Genomic DNA, 19,279 nt, shown 5'->3' on the forward strand with positions numbered 1-19,279 from the left:
AATTGGGGCAGTGACGCATCAGAGGGTATGGGAGAAAAGGGGAAAAGGGTGGTCAGTGTAATCATGTATCATTGAGTGTTCACACATACAAAATTGTCAAGAATAATGAAAAATGATCTGATAATAAAATTGTGGATTTCTATTAGGCAATGACATAAATACAAAGCTCAGAAGTCAACTATCTACAGGAAAGTAAGTAACACAAAAACTGGACTGAACTTGAGGCATTAACACTATGTTATATATACCAAAGTCATATTATAAATGATATTCAAAATATACTTTTCCTCATTACTTGGTTTTAGAATGCATGTGTGTGTGTTTGTATGTGTGTGTGTTTGTGTGTGTGTTTGTATGTGTGTGTGTTTGTATGTGTGTGTTTGTATGTGTGTGTTTGTATGTGTGTTTGTGTGTTTGTGTGTATGTGTGTTTGTGTGTTTGTATGTGTGTGTGTGTTTGTATGTGTGTGTGTTTGTATGTGTGTGTGTTTGTATGTGTGTATTTGTATTTGTGTTTGTATGTGTTTGTGTGCGTGTTTGTATGTGTGTGTTTGTGTGTGTTTGTATGTGTGTTTGTGTGTTTGTGTGTATGTGTGTTTGTGTGTGTGTTTGTATGTGTGTGTGTGTTTGTATGTGTGTGTGTTTGTATGTATGTGTGTTTGTATTGTGTGTGTTTGTATGTGTGTATTTGTATTTGTGTTTGTATGTGTGTTTGTGTGTGTGTGTTTGTGTGTATGTGTGTTTGTGTGTTTGTATGTGTGTGTGTGTTTGTATGTGTGTGTGTTTGTATGTGTGTGTGTTTGTATGTGTGTATTTGTATTTGTGTTTGTATGTGTTTGTGTGCGTGTTTGTATGTGTGTGTTTGTGTGTGTTTGTATGTGTGTTTGTGTGTTTGTGTGTGTATGTGTGTGTTTGTGTGTGTGTTTGTACATGTGTTTGTGTATGTGTGTGTTCATGACCCTATCAGATAAAGTTTGTCTCTTCTGTCTTCTCCGTGAGTCTTACAGTGAAGTCTTCAGCACATTTGATCATTCCTTTGGACAAAGAAGGCAGCTAATCCAGTTTCCATGCTAGCGATCCAGAGAGCAGAGACCTGGAAAAAGGCCTCTGAACTTGAATTGATCTTTCCTGACTCTGAGACTCCTTTCACAGCGGTCTTCCTCCTGGTGTGACCCTGTCATCAACTGTCATGATGGAGTGTTTATAAATAAAACGTGGAAAAAGGGGGGTAAGATCACAGGCCAGGATCAGACTTAAGCCGTGTCTTAGGCTTGTTGCCATAGCAGAAATGTATCCAGGAACAAACAACACGCTTGGATAACAGACTCTCATGCTGCCTGCAGCTGCAGAGTACCTGACATATGGAATGCACTCAGTGCCTCCCAGGAAGATATTTCTTAGACTCCCCCAACACATCTAAAAAGAGAGACACTAGGCTCTAAGAGACATGGTGGTCCCCACATCCTATGTCACTCAACTGGTCCTCATTAAAGATCCAGGAGCGCAGAGGGAGATAGCCAATGAGACAGCAAAGACATAAAGATGTGTTACTCATGGTAACCTTGATGCAGGATAAGGTAAGGTTGGAGGAATTCTTTCCTGTTTTTGCGTCAACTCCTTCCGCCTCAGTCGAGCCACCTGGAAAAACTGGGCTGACTTCAACGGGGAGGATTCCTGGAAATGTGGGGAATCTGTTTTTAGCTGGCATGCCCTTATCTTTTTCCCCTTGGGTTTGCATTTTTCAGGGCTGGCTAATATTCAGTTGGCTTCAGAGCAATGATTCTTGCTTCCTTCTGTGGGTTAAGTTGGTGAGAAGATAGAAACCCTGTCCAGATACATGAATACATACACATGCATATATGCATATATATACATGTATGAACACAAAAATTAGTGTATGTTTTAGGTCATTGTTACATGCCCAGATAATTGCAAAGTATCTATGAAACCCCAAGTAGAAATTCTTTCTCCAGGGTACTGAAGATGAGGCCTGTATTGCACACACAGGTTTAGGTCTGTCTCTTAGCTCGGCAGATACTTAGGTAAGCTATAGGTTACTTTCCACAGTATATCCTTACTTCCCACACAGAAGGTCGAATGCTAGACATCCCACATCCTTCTGTTGTCTCAATTGACATGAATATACATACACTACCTTATTACTATATTAAGCCAAAAATCTGCATTTTTGTGTTTCCAAATAAGCAATATTTTTCCTAATTGTATTGATTCTATGCCATACATCCTCACATCTTTACATCTCTAGAATTGGGATGAACCAAGAAACCAGAAATAGATTAATCTCCAAACACAGCAGGAGATTTTTAGCCCATTTTCTGCAACATTAAAAACAGTCAGAATATGAATAAACATTTAGACCGTATGAAGCAAAAACTTAACAAGTTTGCTCTAATGGGAAGATAAGACCAACAAATCAAATGACAGCAGAGTCTGGGTTCTTTTCAAATTCATTGCAGTGGCCATTAAAGCACAGCAAAGGTTATGTGCGGACTTTCACCAGACACCGTGATGCTGACATTGCAGTGTGCTCTCTAACTGCTCTAGAATTAATGTGAAAAGGACAAAAGCATTAGCAAGGCAATGTTTATAAAGTAAACAAAAAGTATGAAAGTGCATGTGTCAAAGAATTAGGAATCAGAATAAAAAGGGAACCAAAAGGTCATGAAGGAAGCACACATTTTATAAGTCCATGAGCCAAGAAAACCAATGAGGTAAATGTTCTTCTTAAGAATTTAGGAAAGTAAGTTCTCCCTGAGTATGGCAACACACGTCTTTAGTCTCAGCACTTGGGAAGCAGAAACAGGCAGATTTTTGAATTCTAGGCCAGCCTGGTTTACAGAGTGAGTTCCAGGATAGTCAGGTCTATACAGAGAAACCCTGTCTCAAAAAAAATTAGGAGATTAATTCCATATTAAATGCTAAATATCTGAAGAAAACAATAAAGGAAGTTTATATTAACAAAATAGAGAATAAATGCTACACAGAGAAATCAAGAAAATCAAAAATCAATTCAATAAAAAGAATAATGAAAATTAGTGATTCCCCTATGTGACCGACCAGGACAAAGAACCGAGAAGTCATTAGTTAATTGGGAAATTTAACAAGATAAACTGATTACCACTAATGATCAGAAAATGGTATAGAAAAGAACATTAAGATTTTAGAAAAATAATTTTAATTAATAAATAAAATAATTTAATAAAACAATTTTAAATAAATAATATATCATTAAAAATTACAACTAACTAAAACTAATATGAAGAAATCCCTAACTTTTAAAATAATTCACATATTAAAATATCCCTGCAAAGGGAACCCTATCAGATGGGCTGGTGAATTTTTTGAAGCATTCACAGAGATATAATACCAATCACAATAATTCTACAGTGTGGAAAAGCACATAACATTTTTAAAATTCATTTCTTAAGGCCAGTAAGTATATGTAATGTTTCCATGAAAACACACAAAAAAGATATTATTTTAATTAAGAAAAATAGTGAATAGTCAATTCAACACAAAATTCAAGGTTGTATAATAATATGCTAGAACAATATTGAGTGTGTCACAGCAATAAAGTTAAATGCTATAAAAAATGCCAATCAATAAAATTTACTGCAACAATTGAACTACAGAGAAAAACTACATGGCCATGTTATTATACACAGTAAAGCACCTTTGATAGAACACAACATGTTACAAGCTCTCTTGACAAAGTACTACTAAACTCTACTACTTAGAGAGATTGTGAGTTCCGGGGAATTAGTCCCTTTCTGAAGTATCTGAGTTTTGAAAAGCAAACCTTTACTTCTCTTTGTCTCTACACATTCATCTTTTTAGCTAATTTTGAGGGTCAAAGGTTGAGCCTTGTCTTGAATGGACTCAGCTGGTTGAGTACATTTTTGTTTCTCCTACCTCTGGAGTCACAGCTACTGAGGTCATATATGTGTATGCCTATGTTTTCTTCTAAGGGTTCTGTGATTTGAACTCTTACATTGAACTAGATAGTCTGTTGTGAATTAATTATCGTATATTGCAGACTTAAGGAGCAAGTTTCATTCACCCATATGCATATCCAGTCACTTCTTCAGAAAAAAAATTCTTCCTATCAATATTTTGGCATCCCTGTCAAAATTAATTCACCAGAAATATAATGGTTTATTTCTGCATTAATCAGGTGATGCAATATGGAGAACGTGCAAGAATAAATCTCTGTGGTATTGTAGAATGTTTTAAAATGAGAACAAACCCAGTCTCTCATATGAAACTAGTCAGAACACAGTTTAGCTTCTGTACCATGAGACTGAAGAGGCGGGGGTGCAGAATATCATCAATCTACTCTTCCCTAAATTAACCAGTAGCCCAAGACTTGGAGATAGGAGAAAGAACCTGGATTGCCTTGATTACATATGCTCAGGGCAAATCTTCATGACTAAGCACAGAGCAAGCGGACCAAGCAACACAAATGTGCTGACTCATAAAGTTTTCACAGAGATGGAGGATGTTTTCTTAAAAAGATTGGTTTTTTATTTGTTGTATGACTCAGGGCAGCACCCAGAGAATTCAAATGCTTACTCTATACTTTTCTCCAGTGAAAGTAGTATAACTGGATTTTTAAAATGAAGGCTATTGGCCCTTTAATAATTGTTATTTAAGTAAAAATTGAAGACCGGTTGAAAAAATAATCCCTTAGGAAGGTGACTGTGGTGGTTTGAATAAAAATGCCCCCCATAGGCTCATAGATTTGATTCTTAATCGTCGTGGAGTGGCAACACTTGAGAAAGATTACGAAGTGTGGCCTTATTGGAGTAGTATGGTCTTGTTGGAAGAGGTGTGTCAGTGGGGGTGGGCTTTAGGGTTTTAAATGCTCAAGCCATGCCCAGTCTCTCCCTCTCCCTCCCCCTCTCCCTCTCCCTCTCCCTCCCCCTCTCCCTCTCCCTCCCCCTCCCCCTCCCTCTCCCTCTCCCTCTCCCTCTCCCTCCCCCTCTCCCTCTCCCTCTCCCCATTCCCCTCCCTCTCCCTCTCCTTCTCCCTCTCCCCCTTCCCCTCCCTCTTCCTCTCTGTGGATCTGGATGTAGAACTCCCAGCTACCTCTCCATCACCATGCCTGCCTTTAGACTGCCATGCTTCCCGACATGACATGATGATAATGGACTAAACCTCTGAATCTGTAAGCCAGCCCCAACTAAATGCTTTCATTTATAAGAGTCGCTGTAGTCATGATGTCTCCTCACAGCAATAGGACATGGACTAAGTGACTGTGAGAAATGCTCTACTTCCAATGTGTCTTAAAGCTGGAAATGAGCTGCTGGAAGTGGCTTTTTAGTTTGTCTTACTTCTTACACTATTGAGTCAGGACTGGTAGAATTATAACATCCATTAATATGCTCACTTGATAATGCAGTACCCATTGCGTGAGCAGCTACCAGCTTTCAGATACTACCTTGGGTGGTGGATCTGGGAGAGTATCCAAACATACCATGAAGCTGTGATCACTCCAGACAAATTCATAACATAAGACAATGTCCCCCAAATATTTGCATTTCTGTTTTCTACCCAAGCAGAGGGCTCCATTCCCTTATGGCAAAGATCTATAAGTAAATCAGTATTATGGTTTTATAGTCACGTTTTAGGACTCCTTAGGGCATCAATTTTTTATGAGTAAAAATAAAAATAACATTCAGCTCTCAGAAAGGTTAAATTGGTGCTGATATAGCCATGTGAAAGTTTAAATGTGGATTCGGCAAGCTTTTAATTGTTTAAAAGAAACTACCTTTCCACAAGTACAGTATGCATTATGCTGTATGGCAGGAGGATTCTACTGCAATGCTGTAGGCTTCCCTTATTAATGGTGATACTTTCCAAGGTCCTTCATAGATTTCTGAAAACAGACATAGATCAAAACACACACACACACACACACACACACACACACACACTCACACTGGACACACACACAATACACTTTTTCTATACATAATACCTATAGCAAAGTTTAATTCATAATCTAAGCATAGTGAGAATTAGCAGCAATAATAATAAAATGGAATTATAACAATATACAATATGTTACATATAAAATATAATGTATAAAATCAAGTGAAAGTTATTTTAAAGTACCTTGTTATACTATAGATTGGCAATCTCAGTACATCAGTACACAGTAATTTTCCTTTTTTAAAATTTATTGATAACTTTCACTTTTCCCCTGAAAGGAAGTACGTCCTACTCAATTTGCTGTCTGCACAACTTTTATGTACTGGGGCCATCATTAAATAAAATAGACATTATTTGAACTTATTTTTAAGGTGACTACTAATTTATGAATGAACATGCAACATAGATAACATGGATGGGAAAGGAAAGGCATGACTCACATCCTGGACTGGTCAGATCATGAAGAACCATGATTTGGCCACATCCCTCAGAGTAGCTGGCATATTCAAACATGAACTGAGTATCTGTATTATTTTGCTGTGAATATTTTGGAACCACAGTTGGCTGCATGTAGTTGAAACTCAAGGAAGCAAAAGGACAGATAGGAAGGACCATGGCCCAATATTAAAAAAGAATAATCCATTTCTGTGTTATAGGAGAGGAGAATTCCTCTTAGAGGAGTGACTCTGTTAGGAAACAGCTATAATAAACACTTCAGCTAAACTAATCTTGGACTTGGGACTTTGTGTGGAATGGAAATATCTGAGATGGCTTTTATAATACAACCATTCTGCACGATGGAACACAGTACCAGCACCGTTCTGCCCCTGCTCATTCTCAGCTGGTATACCGGAAGGCAGCATTGGGCGCTTCTGGAAGAGCATCCTTCTGGGAAGGATGAGGCGAGCAAGAGGATCTAAATCAAGAAGCAAAGATGAAGGGAAAAGTAATGCCAGTGGGTTGTGGGGTGGTTGCCTGGGAGGTCCCAGAGCTAGCAAAGGAACTGAGCTTCTCTCTTGGTCAAGGAAGGTGTCGACACAAACAAAGAATGAAAGATGGGAGAGATAGTGAGAAAAATCCAAAGCCAGATTCTCTTTGGTAGCTCAAGAGATTGATCTGGAAGTAGGCAGTTTGTAGGGAGAAGGCCTCAATTGTAAAGAGCAATGAAGACCATGGAAGGGGATATTCCCAGGGACCTGAAGATGTATCCCCTTATACCCTTTGAATGGTGTTGAGACTTGGAACAGAGATGATCTGGGATGCTTGAGGACAGAGTGCAGTTCCTATCTGCTTCTGCTTGAGTCCTGTTACATCACTTTCTTGCACCTAAGTATCACTCTGTCATTTCTCCAGTAGTTCTCCCACCAGTTTGCCATGTGATAAGCACACATACATATGTGTGCATGTGTGCATGTGTATATGCATATACTAATATAAATGGCCTCTGTGTGTCTTGAGATTTTAGTCATAATTAATCACCTCACAAATGAATGTGCTCTCAGAGGAATAACTAGGCAAAGAGTCAGCAGTCATCACTTCCTTGCTGACTTTATTTATTTCACTTCATATCTTGGTGGCTCAGACAAATTGTCTCAATTTTTGTAGTCAATCTTTGCAACACTATGATTTTTAAGTGGAGAACTCTAATCACTATGAGTCTCATATTTCATGCACACACACACACACACACACACACCACTATGTGTGTTTTGTGTGTGTGTGTAATTTTCTATTGTATTCATATATTTGTTTCTTCTAAATGTGGAGTATCTAGCCTTTACATATGATACACTCTTGGTTTAAAGCAGTGCAGATAGCTCCGGTAAGATTGAAAACCATTCAGTTGGCATTTCCACAGCACTGAGCCTTTGTGTTCCAAGCTGCAATAGCATGGATGTCAAATGCAACTTTGGTGTTACATCAAATTTGGCATTTATGTAAATATCGTGACTGTGCTAATAATTATTGGCAATTCTAACCTCTATATTATGTCATTATCATTGCCAATTTCCAGAGAAAGCTGGAATAAAAGAAGGTTGTGTCAAAATACAGGGAGAAGCACTATTTGGCAAGCACAATCAACTGCTGTTTACTTCTAATAGCATCATTAACCACAAAGGAATATTAAGTGTGTACGTGCTTGGCTTCACATCACTAGTATAGGATGAAAGGAAAGAGACATTGTCCAAAGCTAGGTAGCCCTTGCACTAGCTGGCTCAAAACACTTGAAGGAGACATTTTATTTTTCTGGATCCCACCTTTAAAATTTCATCTTGAGGAAAATACTTATTTTGTTTTGGTGTCTCAGAGAAAATCTCAAAGCCTCTTTCCTAGGAAGCTTACATCACATGACTCTCCCAACAATGTCTATCTTATTGTGACTATCATTTACAGAAGGACACTGGGAAACCCAGTGCTGAGCTCAACAAGATATACTAATCATGCCCTTAAAACACACCCTAAAATAAAACAAGCTATGTATTTCCCGTCAGAGAAGAGATTTAACTTCAAACATTACCATAGGCATTGTATGTAAATGGTCTGGGTATATCAGTTAAAACGTACTAGTTCCCTGTACCACAGCTCTCCATACCCAAATCCCGGCAATCTCCCATGAGTGCTGACACACCTGAGAACACAGGTAAGACCACCACTTCTGCTCAATTACTTGGCCCAAAGGGGTACTGCCTGGAGCCCTAAGGACACAGGAACTGAGGAACAGCCTGAGTCAGGATCCTTCCGGTTTCCATCAAGATCAGAGCTGACCTTGTGCCATAGCTCTCCATACACAAATTCTGCCCAGAGAGAGCTGGTCTCCCAGGAGTGCTGATACACAGGCTTACAGGACTAACAAGCCACAATCAGAGACAGGAAGACCAGCTAACACCAGAAATAACCGTATGGCAAGAGGCGAGACCAAGAACCTAAGCAACAGAAACCAAGGACACTTGGCATCATCAGAACCCAGTTCTCCCACGACAGCAAGCCCTGGATACCCCAACACACCAAAAAAGCAAGATTCTGATTTAAAAATCACATCTCATGATGATTATATAGGACTGTAAGAAGGACATAAATGACTCATTTAAAGAAATACAGGAGAACACAGGTAAACAGGTAGAAGCCCTTAAAGAGGAAACACAGAAATTCTATCAGATCTTCAAAGACCTAATACCAACTCTTCAAACTATTCCACAAAGTAAAGACAAAAGGAATACTATCCAATTCATTCTCTAATCACAATTACCCTTAAACCACACAAAGACCCTACAAAGGAAGAACCAATTTCCCTCATGAATATCGATGCAAAAATACGCAATAAAATCCTGGCAAACCGCATCCAAGAACAAATCAAAATGATCATTCACCGTGATCAAGTAGGCTTCATCCCAGGATTCAGGGATAGTTCAATATATGGAATTCCATTCACATAATCCATTATATAAACAAACTCAAAGGGGGAAAAAAACACACGATCATCTCATTAGATGCTGAGAAAGTATTTGACACAATTCAACACCCCTTCATGATAAAAGTCAGGAATTCAAAGCCCATACCTAGACATAGTAAAAACAATATACAGCAAAACAGTAACCAACATCAAACTAAATGGAAAGAAACTTGAAGCAATCCTACTACAATCAGATAAGGCTACCCACTCTCTACCTACCTATTCAATATAGTACTCAAAGTCCTAGCCAGTGCAATTAGACAACAAAAGGTGGTCAAAAGGATACAAATTGGAAAGGAAGATGTCAAAATGTTGCTATTTGCAGATGATATGATGGAATACTTAAGTGATCCCAAAAATTCCACCAGAGAACTACTAAACCTGATAAACAACTTCATCAAGGTGGCTGGATAGAAAATTATCTCAAATAAATCAGTAACCTTCCTCTACTCAAAAGATAAAAAGGATGATAAAGAAATCATGGAAATAACACCCTTCACAATAGTCGTAAATATATCAAATATCCTGGTGTGACTCTAACCAAACAACTGAAAGAGCTATACTGCAAGAACTTCAAGTCTCTGAGGAAAAAAATGGAAGAAGGCCTCAGAAGATGGAAAGATCTCCCATGGTCCTGGATTGGCAGGATTAATAAATTTAAAATGGCCATCTTGCCAAAAGCAATCTACAGATTCAATGCAATCCCCATCAAAATTCCAACTCAATTTTTTATAGAGCTAGAAAGAGTAATATGCAAATTCATTTGGAACGACAAAAAAAAAAAAACGCAGGATAGTGAAAAACTGTTCTCAACAATGAAAAGAACATCTGGGCAAATCACCATCCCTGACCTCAATCTATACTACAGAGCATATAGTGATTAAAAACTGCATGGTACTGATACAGAGATAGACAGGTAGATCAATGGAATAGAATGGAAGACCCATAAATGTACCCACACAGCAATGGCCCCTTGATTTTTGACAAAGAACATAAAACCATCCATTGGAAAAAGGACAGCATTTTCAACAAATGGTGCTAATTCAACTAGCGGTCAACATGCAGAGCAATGCAAATTGATCCATTCTTATCTCCCTGTACAAAGCTCAAGTCCAAGTGGATCAAGGACCTCCACATAAAACTGAAACTAATAGAAGAAAAAGAAGAGCCTTGAATACATGAGCACAGGGGAAATTTTCCTGAACAAAACACCAATAGCTTATACTCTAAGATAAAGAATCGACAAATAGGAACTCACAAAATTGCAAAGCTTCTTTAAGGCAAAGGATACTGTCAATAGGACAAAATGGCAACCAACAGATTGGGAAAAGGTCTTTATCAATCCTACATCTGATAGAGGGCTAATATCCAATATATACAAAGAACTCAAGAAGTTAGACTCCAGAGAACCAAATAACCTTATTTAAAAATGGGGAACAGAGCTAAACAAAGAAATTTCAACTGAGGAATCTTCAAATGGCCGAGAAGCACCTAAAGAAATGTTCAACATCCTTAGTCATCAGGGAAATGCAAATTAAAACAACCCTGAGATTCCACCTCACACCAGTTAGAATAACAAAGATCAAAACTGAGGTGACAGCAGATGCTGGTGAGGATGTGGAGAAAGAGGAACACTCCTCCATTGTTGGTGGAATTGCAAACAGATACAACCACTCTGGAAATCAATCTGGTGGTTCCTCACAAAATTGGACATAGTACTACCTGAGGATCCAGCTATACCTCTCCTGGGCATATACCCAAAAGATGCCCCAACATATAAAAAAGACACGTGCTCCACTATGTTCATAGCAGCCTTATTTATAATAGCCAGAAACTGGAAACAACCCAGATGTTCCTCAAGAGAGGGATGGATATAGAAAATGTGGTGCATTTATAGAATGGAGTACTACTAAGCTATTAAAAACAATAACTGCATGAAAATCACAGACATATGGATATATCTAGAAAGTATCATCCTGAATGAGGTAACTCAGTCACACACAAAAAACAAAAAACAAAAACAAAAGCAAACAAACAAAAAACCACCCATGGTCTGTACTCACTGGTAAGTGGATATTAGGGAAAGATCTTGAAATACCTATGATACAACTTGCGAACCACATGATGCTCAAGAAGAAGGAAGACCAAAGATTGGATGCTTCGGTCCTACTTAAAATTGGAACAAAATAATCAAGGGAATTAGAGGGTGGGAGGAACTTGGGAGAAAGAGAGGAGGAGGAGAGGAAGAAGTGCAGAATCAGGTATGGGAGGGGATGGGGGAGAGGTACAGAGGGTCAGGACAATGAACAGAGGTGTGTATCAATGGGGGATGGGAAACTGGATGTAGCAACCAGAAAGTCCTAGATGCCAGGAAAGCAAAAGCCTCCCAGGACCCCCACAGGGATGACATTAGCTGAAATAACCCACAATGGGTAAGGAGAACCTTTTGAGACCATATCCAGAGGTTAGGCATGGCTCCCAGTTTATGGGATGGGGCCACCCACCCATCTCCAAAATTTTAACCTAGAATTTCTCCTGCCTAAAGAAAATACAGGGATAAAGATTGGAGCAGAGACTGAAGGAAAGGCCAACAAGGGCTTGCTGACAGGAAGCTGATATAGCTGTCTCCTGAGAGGTTCTGCCAGATCCTCACAAATACAGATGTGGATGCTAACCACTGGACTGATCATAGGGACCCTAATGGAGGAGTTACGGGAAGGACTGAAGAAGGTGAAGGGGATTTACCTGGCATCAATGGGAGGAGAGGTCCTTGGTCCTGTGAAGACTTGATGTCCCAATGTAGAGGAATGCTAGGGTGGTGATGTGGGAGTGGGTGGGTAAGTGGGGGAGCACCTTCATAGAAGCAGGGTAAGGGCAGATGGGATAGGGGCTTTGCAGAAGGGAAACCCGGAAAGGGAATAACATTTGAAATGTAAATAAATAAAATATCCAATTCTTTTTTAAAAAGAATGTATAGCCAAAATAGTATCAGATTCTTTTTAAATTTAATAGTAAGGAACTAGAAAGAAGAAATGGTTCCTAAACTAATTATGTGGAAATGCTGAGTGGAAATCTCAAATACAATACAGTATAATCTTTGATCTAAAAAAATGTACTAGTCATACATATTATTAAAAAAAATAGAGGTTGGGGATTTAATTCAGTGGTAGAGCGCTTGCCTAGCAAGCGCAAGGCCCTGGGTTCGGTCCCCAGCTCCAAAAAAAAAGAAAAGGAAAAAAATAGAGACAATTACGTCACCTGTGCCTGAAATATGCCTGCACATAACATTAACCATGCTGCACAGTATTTGAACTGCTATATTCCACCGATGTTCCTCAAGAGAGGGATGGATATAGAAAATGTGGTGCATTTATAGAATGGAGTACTACTAAGCTATTAAAAACAATAACTGCATGAAAATCACAGACATATGATTTTCTTTATTTCTTTTATTTCTTGTAATATAGTCTGGGCTGAAATTCACTTTATCTTTCAGTAGGTAGAAGAGTAGACTCTTAGCATGGTGTTCTGTTTCCCATCCTTTTCCTGTTATCTTTCTTGTTTCTTTACATTTTCAGCAACCTTGTTTTTTTTGTTGTTTTTTTTAAATACTTAGAATTTTTTTATTTTATTAATAACTTGAGTGTTTCTTATATACATTTCGAGTGTTATTCCCTTTCCCAGTTTCCGGGCAAACATCCCCCTCCCCCCTCCCCTTTCTTATCGGTGTTCCCCTCCCCACCCTCCCCCCATTGTCGCCCTCCCCCCAACAGTCTAGTTCACTGGGGGTTCAGTCTTAGCAGGACCCAGGGCTCCCCTTCCACTGGTGCTCTTACTAGGATATTCATTGCTACCTATGAGGTCAGAGTCCAGGGTCAGTCCATGTATAGTCTTTAGGTAGTGGCTTAGTCCCTGGAAGCTCTGGTTGCTTGGCGTTGTTGTACATATGGGGTCTCGAGCCCCTTCAAGCTCTTCCAGTTCTTTCTCTGATTCCTTCAACGGGGGTCCTATTCTCAGTTCAGTGGTTTGCTGCTGGTATTCGCCTCTGTATTTGCTGTATTCTGGCTGTGTCTCTCAGGAGCGATCTACATCCGGCTCCTGTCGGTCTGCACTTCTTTGCTTCATCCATCTTGTCTAATTGGGTGGCTGTACATGTATGGGCCACATGTGGGGCAGGCTCTGAATGGGTGTTCCTTCAGTCTCTGTTTTAATCTTTGCCTCTCTCTTCCCTGCCAAGGGTATTCTTGTTCCCCTTTTAAAGAAGGAGTGAACCATTCACATTTTGATCATCTGTCTTGAGTTTCATTTGTTCTAGGCATCTAGGGTAATTCAAGCATTTGGGCTAATAGCCACTTATCAGTGAGTGCATACCATGTATGTCTTTCTGTGTTTGGGTTAGCTCACTCAGGATGATATTTTCCAGTTCCAGCCATTTGCCTACGAATTTCATAAACTCGTTGTTTTTGATAACTGAGTAATATTCCATTGTGTAGATGTACCACATTTTCTGTATCCATTCCTCTGTTGAAGGGCATCTGGGTTCTTTCCAGCTTCTGGCTATTATAAATAAGGCTGCAATGAACATAGTGGAGCACGTGTCTTTTTTATATGTTGGGGCATCTTTTGGGTATATGCCCAAGAGAGGTATAGCTGGATCCTCAGGCAGTTCAATATCCAATTTTCTGAGGATCCTCCAGACTGATTTCCAGAATGGTTGTACCAGTTTGCAATCCCACCAACAATGGAGGAGTGTTCCTCTTTCTCCACATCCTCGCCAGCATCTGCTGTCACCTGAGTTTTTGATCTTAGCCATTCTCACTGGTGTGAGGTGTAATCTCAGGGTTGTTTTGATTTGCATTTCCCTTATGACTAAAGATGTTGAACATTTCTTTAGGTGTTTCTCAGCCATTCGGCATTCCTCAGCTGTGAATTCTTTGTTTAGCTCTGAGCCCCATTTTTTAATAGGGTTATTTGTTTCCCTGTGGTCTAACTTCTTGAGTTCTTTGTATATTTTGGATATAAGGCCTCTATCTGTTGTAGGATTGGTAAAGATCTTTTCCCAATCTGTTGGTTGCCGTTTTGTCCTAACCACAGTGTCCTTTGCCTTACAGAAGCTTTGCAGTTTTATGAGATCCCATTTGTCAATTCTTGATCTTAGAGCGTAAGCCATTGGTGTTTTGTTCAGGAAATTTTTTCCAGTGCCCATGTGTTCCAGATGCTTCCCTAGTTTTTCTTCTATTAGTTTGAGTGTGTCTGCTTTGATGTGGAGGTCCTTGATCCACTTGGACTTAAGCTTTGTACAGGGTGATAAGCATGGATCGATCTGCATTCTTCTACATATTGACCTCCAGTTGAACCAGCACCATTTGCTGAAAATGCTATCTTTTTTCCATTGGATGGTTTTGGCTCCTTTGTCAAAAATCAAGTGACCATATGTGTGTGGGTTCATTTCTGGGTCTTCAATTCTATTCCATTGGTCTATCTGTCTGTCTCTGTACCAATACCATGCAGTTTTTATCACTATTGCTCTATAATACTGCTTGAGTTCAGGGATAGTGATTCCCCCTGAAGTCCTTTCATTGTTGAGGATAGCTTTAGCTATCCTGGGTTTTTTGTTATTCCAGATGAATTTGCAAATTGTTCTGTCTAACTCTTTGAAGAATTGGATTGGTATTTTGATGGGGATTGCATTGAATCTGTAGATCGCTTTTGGTAAAATGGCCATTTTTACTATATTAATCCTGCCAATCCATGAGCATGGGAGATCTTTCCATCTTCTGAGGTCTTCTTCAATTTCCTTCTTCAGTGTCTTGAAGTTCTTATTGTACAGATCTTTTACTTGCTTTGTTAAAGTCACTCCGAGGTACTTTATATTATTTGGGTCTATTATGAAGGGTGTCGTTTCCCTAATTTCTTTCTCGGCTTGTTTCTCTTTTGTATAGAGGAAGGCAACTGATTTATTTGAGTTAATTTTATACCCAGCCACTTTGCTGAAGTTGTTTATCAGCTTTAGTAGTTCTCTGGTGGAACTTTTGGGATCACTTAAATATACTATCATATCATCTGCAAATAGTGATATTTTGACTTCTTCTTTTCCGATCTGTATCCCCTTGACATCCTTTTGTTGTCTGATTGCTCTGGCTAGAACTTCAAGAACTATATTGAATAAGTAGGGAGAGAGTGGGCAGCCTTGTCTAGTCCCTGATTTTAGTGGGATTGCTTCAAGTTTCTCTCCATTTAGTTTAATGTTAGCAACTGGTTTGCTGTATATGGCTTTTACCATGTTCAGGTATGGGCCTTGAATTCCTATTCTTTCCAGGACTTTTATCATGAAGGGGTGTTGAATTTTGTCAAATGCTTTCTCAGCATCTAATGAAATGATCATGTGGTTTTGTTCTTTCAGTTTGTTTATATAATGGATCACGTTGATGGTTTTCCGTATATTAAACCATCCCTGCATGCCTGGGATGAAGCCTACTTGGTCATGGTGGATGATTGTTTTGATGTGCTCTTGAATTCGGTTTGCCAGAATTTTGTTGAGTATTTTTGCGTCGATATTCATAAGGGAAATTGGCCTGAAGTTCTCTTTCTTTGTTGTGTCTTTGTGTGGTTTAGCTATAAGAGTAATTGTGGCTTCGTAGAAGGTATGCGGTAGTGATCCATCTGTTTCAATTTTGTGGAATAGTTTGGATAATATTGGTATGAGGTCTTCTATGAAGGTTTGATAGAATTCTGCACTAAACCCGTCTGGACCTGGGCTCTTTTTGGTTGGGAGACCTTTAATGACTGCTTCTATTTCCTTAGGAGTTATGGGGTTGTTTAACTGGTTTATCTGTTCCTGATTTAACTTCGGTACCTGGTATCTGTCTAGGAAATTGTCCATTTCCTGAAGATTTTCAAGTTTTGTTGAATATAGGTTTTTATAGTAAGATCTGATGATTTTTTGAATTTCCTCTGAATCTGTTGTTATGTCTCCCTTTTCATTTCTGATTTTGTTAATTTGGACGCTCTCTCTGTGTCCTCTCGTTAGTCTGGCTAAGGGTTTATCTATCTTGTTGATTTTCTCAAAGAACCAACTTTTGGTTCTGTTGATTCTTTCTATGGTCCTTTTTGTTTCTACTTGGTTGATTTCAGCTCTGAGTTTGATTATTTCCTGCCTTCTACTCCTCCTGGGTGTATTTGCTTCTTATTGTTCTAGAGCTTTTAGGTGTGCTGTCAAGCTGCTGACATATGCTCTTTCCTGTTTCTTTCTGCAGGCACTCAGCGCTATGAGTTTTCCTCTTAGCACAGCTTTCATTGTGTCCCATAAGTTTGGGTATGTTGTACCTTCATTTTCATTAAATTCTAAAAAGTTTTTAATTTCTTTCTTTATTTCTTCCTTGACCAGGTTATCATTGAGTAGAGCATTGTTCAATTTCCAAGTATATGTGGACATTCTTCCTTGATTGTTATTGAAGACCAGTTTTAGGCCATGGTGGTCCGATAGCACGCATGGGATTATTTCTATCGTTCTGTACCTGTTGAGGCCCGTTTTTTGACCAATTATATGGTCAATTTTGGAGAAAGTACCATGAGGAGCTGAGAAGAAGTTATATCCTTTTGCTTTAGGATAGAATGTTCTATAAATATCCGTTAGGTCCATTTGGCTCATGACTTCTCTTAGTCTGTCTACATCTCTGTTTAATTTCTGTTTCCATGATCTGTCCATTGATGAGAGTGGGGTGTTGAAATCTCCCACTATTATTGTGTGAGGTCCAATGTGTGTTTTGAGCTTTAGTAAGGTTTCTTTTACATATGTAGGTGCCCTTGTATTTGGGGCATAGATATTTAGGATTGAGAGTTCATCTTGGTGGATTTTTCCTTTGATGAATATGAAGTGTCCTTCCTTATCTTTTTTGATGACTTTTAGTTGAAAATTGATTTTATTTGATATTAGAATGGCTACTCCAGCTTGCTTCTTCTGACCATTTGCTTGGAAAGTTGTTTTCCAGCCTTTCACTCTGAGGTAGTGTCTGTCTTTGTCTCTGAGGTGTGTTTCCTGTAGGCAGCAGAATGCAGGGTCCTCGTTGCGTATCCAGTTTGTTAATCTATTTCTTTTTATTGGGGAGTTGAGGCCATTGATGTTGAGAGATATTAAGGAATAGTGATTATTGCTTCCCGTTATATTCATATTTGGATGTGAGGTTATGTTTGTGTGCTTTCATTCTCTTTGTTTTGTTGCCAAGACGATTAGTTTCTTGCTTCTTCTAGGGTATAGCTTGCCTCCTTATGTTGGGCTTTACCATTTATTATCCTTTGTAGTGCTGGATTTTTAGAAAGATATTGTGTAAATTTGGTTTTGTCATGGAATATCTTGGTTTCTCCATCTATTTTAATTGAGAGTTTTGCAGGATACAGTAACCTGGGCTGGCATTTGTGTTCTCTTAGGGTCTGTATGACATCAGTCCAGGATCTTCTGGCCTTCATAGTTTCTGGCAAGAAGTCTGGTGTGATTCTGATAGGTCTGCCTTTATATGTTACTTGACCTTTTTCCCTTACTGCTTTTAATATTCTTTCTTTATTTTGTGCATTTGGTGTTTTGACTATTATGTGACGGGAGGTGTTTCTTTTCTGGTCCAATCTATTTGGAGTTCTGTAGGCATCTTGTATGCCTATGGGTATCTCTTTTTTTAGGTTAGGGAAGTTTTCTTCTATGATTTTGTTGAAGATATTTACTGGTCCTTTGAGCTGGGAGTCTTCACTCTCTTCTATACCTATTATCCTTAGGTTTGATCTTCTCATTGAGTCCTGGATTTCCTGTATGTTTTGGACCAGTAGCTTTTTCAGCTTTACATTATCTTTGACAGTTGAGTCAATGATTTCTATGGAATCTTCTGCTCCTGAGATTCTCTCTTCCATCTCTTGAATTCTGTTGGTGAGACTTGTATCTACAGCTCCTTGTCTCTTCTTTTGGTTTTCTATATCCAGGGTTATTTCCATGTGTTCTTTCTTGATTGCTTCTATTTCCATTTTTAATTCCTTCAACTGTTTGATTGTGTTTTCCTGGAATTCTTTCAGGGATTTTTGCGATTCCTCTCTGTAGGCTTCTACTTGTTTATTAATGTTTTCCTGTGTTTCCCTAAGTGAGTTCATGTCTTTCTTGAAGTCCTCCAGCATCATGATCAAATATGATTTTGAAACTAGATCTTGCTTTTCTGGTGTGTTTGGATATTCCATGTTTGTTTTGGTGGGAGAATTGGGCTCCGATGATGGCATGTAGTCTTGGTTTCTGTTGCTTGGGTTCCTGCGCTTGCCTCTCGCCATCAGATTATCTCTAGTGTTACTTTGTTCTGCTATTTCTGACAGTGGCTAGACTGTCCTATAAGCCTGTGTGTCAGGAGTGCTGTAGACCTGTTTTCCTCTCTTTCAGTCAGTTATGGGGACAGAGTGTTTTGCTTTCGGGCGTGTAGTTTTTCCTCTCTACAGGTCTTCAGCTGTTCCTGTGGGCCTGTGTCTTGAGTTCACCAGGCAGCTTTCTTGCAGCAGAAAAGTTGGTCTTACCTGTGGTCCCGAGGCTCAAGTTTGCTCGCGGGGTGCTGCCCAAGGGCTCTCTGCGGCGGCAGCAACCAGGAAAGCAACCTTGTTTTTAAAATGATTTCTATCGTTTTCTGTATTGGCCTATTTACTTATTAGTCTCTGTTACTTTAGTGGTTGCCTTGGTGCTTAGGGCAGTCAGCAATAATTCATCTCGTCATAGTCTACACAACCTCACGTCCCATTTCACATAGCGTACTAGAGGTGCACAGGGCCACGCAGTTCTCTAGGTTGTGTGTCCTTGTGGCATAACGTTTTATTTTCCAATATGTTATAGCCTTCATGCTCCATGACTGCTTTT

Source organism: Rattus norvegicus, chromosome 18, assembly GCF_021556685.1.
Source record: "Rattus norvegicus strain SHRSP/BbbUtx chromosome 18, alternate assembly SHRSP_T2T, whole genome shotgun sequence".
NCBI lineage: Eukaryota > Metazoa > Chordata > Mammalia > Rodentia > Muridae > Rattus > Rattus norvegicus.